The following is a 4,009-nucleotide window of genomic DNA, read 5'->3' as shown; positions in this document are numbered from 1 at the left end:
AAATCTTCCAGGTGATTCATCAGCGATTCATTATCTAACGGATGCTCCAGCTGCAGAGGGATCTAGCTCACTAGATTAATCTCTCTGTCATTGTCTTATAAGGAAGATGTATGGTCATTGTTCATCAGAGCAGAGATGAAGTAAGGGGGCGGGTTTGTATCAGCAATGGACATAGACAGTTGTAATGAGAATATCACTCCAACCACATACAGGGAGTCTGGGGCTTTTGTGCTTCTGTCCTTTAAGAAGAGGCCTCACACCAGACCTGGATGCTCCAGCGGCTGCAGAAAGCTTTTCCTCGTCTCGTCTTCATCAGCTGACGTCAAAACCCATTTCAGATGGTCTGGAGTTCTTTTTACGGCTCACGGATGCGAATGCTCATCTGTCCGCTGCCCAGTGTTCCACCCACTCTCTCAAAGCGCAGGCCCTACTGCTCAGCTGCTGCTGCTTCCGTGAGACCGAAGCAGAAACAAATGTCTCAGCCTTGCCAGCTCTGTGTGTATACATCTTTGTGTTTGTGCGAGTGTGCATGTGTGCGAGTGTATGTTCCATGAGAGCCTACTGAGCTGTGGTTGCCTCAGTAGTTCTGCAGCAGGAGTAATTCGATACAGCACACACACATTTTTGTTGCTGATCCAAGCTTGTCTGCCTGCCATGATTTTGGTTTAGTTCAACTTGTTGTAAAACACTGAGCACCATTATGAAAAGGAACATGTAATCTGCATCCAATGAACACAGAGTGCCATGTTATGAAATATAATATGTTAATGAAGTTGATTTATCGGCGTGGTCGGTTTTTAATGGACTTATGAAATTATATTTCATATTTTATCAGAAAAACTGAACCAAAAATATCTTTTGAACTTTGGATAATTTGTACAACCATATTCCACATGGTACACAACAGTCTCTGTAATACGCTCTTTCTGTCTGTGATTCGGCCACCCCTGACTCTCATGTAGGAAGAAAAGATGTTGCTTTGTAGGAAATCATTGGCAAAAGTTCCACTGACTCACACAGCTGCTCCCAAAGAGCTCTCCTCCCTCTGATTTACAGTCAGTAGTGCACTTACAGATATGCTATGTACTTGCACTTTTAGTCCATCTGCATCAGTTCCTGTGGATGGTGCAGGGACACTTTTATTTCTGATCTTTAGAGATCTTTAGTCGATGAGATGTGGCATTATTATATGTGATGGCCATGACTTGTGTCGGTGATCAATAAATAGCAAAGTTGCTTGACTAAAGGTTAATACAACATTGTTAGGAGTAGCAGTGCTGTTATGAGTCTCAAACTAGTTTTTCAGATGGTTAATTTTCTTTGGGTGTGGCCAGAGGTAGAGCAAATTCTCCACCTATCACAGTAATGATGATTCCGTCTGCAATTTGTCCCCTGGCAAGACACCGATGTGTCTCTCGATGGCAGGCCACCATCTTGCCTTACAGCTCAGACGCCATTAGCAGAACTTTGTAGCCACTGAGGTCAGGTAAGGTCTTTACATGCTCACCACTTCTTATTAGAATTACTGCAGAAAAATCCCCACATGAGTGTATGTTTCTAAATGTTGATGTTAAATGTGAAGGTGTCGAGGAGTCATATAAACACGTGTTATTCCAGAGTAGGAGCTGGAATTTGTCTCTAGGAGTGAGACAAATTCCAGCTCTCTATGTGTTGTCAACCAACTGTAAGTGATTCTGGATGTTTGGGAGCCTCCGTCTTAAATATATACAGATGATGTACTGATGAATGGAGCAAAACCTAGACTGCATAAATATTGTCCTGAAAACTATAAATTCAACCCTGCATATTGTAAATGTAACCCATTGTAACTGGCTACAAGTGTGCACGACTCTATGCAAGTCACCCAAGGCACAGAAACAGTTAATAATCTCTGAAAGGGAAGATTTTACCAGGCGATTTAAGTGACATTGAAAACATACTCCATTTTATGCTTCATTGCTCCTTACAAAGATTTAAGAAGTGTGCACTTCAGAAAAATGTCCTCCCTCTATGCTGATTTCTTCTGCTTGGATGATTATAAAAGGCTTATTTGCAAAGACTTAGAAATGAAAGGAGACTTACACTCGGGTGCTGGATGAGGCGAAGCAGTCAAATAGTTAGGTTAGGTTATAATTAATAAGTTTTTTGCATAAGTATTGTTCTATTTCCTGAAATCTGATAACCTGGGTTTCACACATGACACACGACTAAAACACAATCAATCAATTAATCAACGTGCACTATCTCTGTGTGATGAGTGACAACAAGTGATGTGTAAATTTATTCAAGTGTTTGCACATTTGGGCACAAATGAGTTCATCTGAAAGTCATTGTTTTAAGAGCCTCCAGTTGAAAGAAATCAGTGAAATGATATTCAAGTTTGCTACAGTATCCTATTCTCTGGCTCTCTGTGGTGAATTCCCCTGCCGTCTCCTGCCAAGCGGTGCATTTATGCCAGAATTACTGTTCGGATTCATCACAAAATATGTTGCCAAAGCACAGATGAAAGGTACAAAAATTGAATTACAGCTATACAAAGGATGCACAATGGCTGACATTGTAATAGTGGTCTCGTGAGAACACTTTAACAATAGCCCTTACAGATGTATCCACACATGAAGGTTACATGGTTGTCGTCTCATACAATAATCACATCAGAAAAGTGTCAGGCATATTGTATGAGTTCTGTGTGTGTTGTGGCATTCCTTTGACCCACTATTAATAATAAATCGAGTGTTTCCTTTTCTAGGTGTCTTTCTTACTTCACTGGAGGAAGAGAGAACTGTGTTTGGTGGGAGCCAAGGGCAGGCTGCTTGTCATGTCAGGAGTATTAATTTATGATTTCCATCCCAGCTTCTGACCTCATCACCTCCATTAGAATGCAGCCTTTGTAATTTCATGGTTAATATTCAATAGCCACTTGTCCCCTGCGTCTGCTTTGTGCATGTGAAATTGCTGAGGAGGGGGCGTGAATCTTTTTTTTTATTATTTGCCCTTTTGCACATGTGTTTGTGCATGCGTGTTCGTGAAAAAAGGAAACGAGGGTCGACTGCAGGATGGCTTTCTGCAAAACAAATGCAGATGTTCTGTGAAGTCCTCTGTGTCTCTACTCCCACTGAGCAGCTTGAATTGCGTCTCTGTCCGACCTCCGTCTCTGTCTCCCATTCACACATTCACATCTCGATGCATGAAGACACACACATATCGTACAGTAGTCGACCCCTTTGGCCTTGGGGCCAAATTCTAAGCCTCTTATCAGTGAACGCTACAAGAAATAGAGGCTGGCCAGCACCTCAAACCCAGAACAGCACGCACAAAAGTATGCACACACGCACACACAAGAGCTGAACACAGAGACTGTTTTCACGAGACATCCAGTAAGCACTGACCACAAGAGTTGAAATAAGGAGAGAGTAAAAAAGGCTGAGAGTCAGAAGAAATCTCAGTATCAGTGAAAAGTCCCTTCTCTGCACACTGATGTCTTGGCCTGGATGCACATTCCTACCGAACGACTTTGGCAAAGCTTTAAAAAAAAAAAAAACACATTAAAGAGTGCTGTTCTGCACGAGTCCTAATATCACTCTGTTTTCCCCCTTTTTCTTTACCCTGAGAGCTTGCAGACGGCTAATCTGACGTGCTGACGCTACATCTGCTGTTGGTAAAACATGCCGGTGACAATACACCAAGGGAGCATCAGTAAAACACAGCAGGAAAAAGAACAGTGTAAAAAAATACCACTTGCACCACACAATCACTTTGCGTTCTTTAGCCTCTTTTCTTCTCTTTCACATACCCTCATTGCCCAATAATACCACATTTTTGCAAGTATGCAAAAAATGAAGGAGTCTAAACGAAACAACCAAGGCCATCATGACCTGTATTTTGAAGGCTTTCTGTTAGTGCGATTCATTTTGTAGTCTTGTTGCATGGAGACTTTCTGTTAGGGTGGACTGTGCAAACATAAGGTAATGATTTCAAAATGTGTATAAGAATGAATGATACGCCACGC

The sequence above is a fragment of the Mugil cephalus genome, chromosome 4 (genome assembly GCF_022458985.1).
Source record: "Mugil cephalus isolate CIBA_MC_2020 chromosome 4, CIBA_Mcephalus_1.1, whole genome shotgun sequence".
In the NCBI taxonomy this organism is placed as follows: Eukaryota; Metazoa; Chordata; class Actinopteri; order Mugiliformes; family Mugilidae; genus Mugil; species Mugil cephalus.
This window is presented reverse-complemented; position numbering follows the sequence as displayed.